This window comes from Bison bison, unplaced genomic scaffold, assembly GCF_000754665.1.
Source record: "Bison bison bison isolate TAMUID 2011002044 unplaced genomic scaffold, Bison_UMD1.0 scf7180017864068, whole genome shotgun sequence".
Lineage (NCBI taxonomy): Eukaryota > Metazoa > Chordata > Mammalia > Artiodactyla > Bovidae > Bison > Bison bison.
In genome coordinates this window covers 2,581,785-2,582,206 of record NW_011494640.1, presented here as the reverse complement: position 1 = coordinate 2,582,206, position 422 = coordinate 2,581,785, and the positions used below count along the sequence as shown (strand labels likewise).

The following is a 422-nucleotide window of genomic DNA, read 5'->3' as shown; positions in this document are numbered from 1 at the left end:
AGCCTGGCGTGCTGCAGTCCATGGGGTTGCAAAGAGTCGGACACAACTGAGCGACTGAACTGAACTGATGGCAGTTCTATTTTTAGAGTTTTAAGACACCTCCACACCGTTTTCCTCAGTGGCTGCACCAATTTACATTTCCACTCACAGTGTATGAGGATTCCCTTGTTTTTAATTAATTTTTTTTTTTTTGGCCACACTGTGTGGCTTGTAGGATCTTAGTTCCCTGATCAGGGATAAAAACTGGGCTGTTGGCATTGAGAGCATGGAGCCCTAACCACTGGACCACCAAGGGAATTCCCTGAGAGTTCCCTTCTTTCTACATCCTCACCAACATTTGTTACTTATGGTCTTTTTTTTTTTTTTTTAATGGACCAGTTATTTAATTAGGTTCTTCAAAAGAAGTTTAGAACACTATTTTG

The 422-nt window shown here is 41.2% G+C and overlaps 1 pseudogene; it reads right to left on the bottom strand.

Moving 5' to 3' along the window:
- The window catches only part of LOC104986484, a 14,785-nt pseudogene that overhangs the window by 13,376 nt on the left and 987 nt on the right, over window positions 1-422 (bottom strand).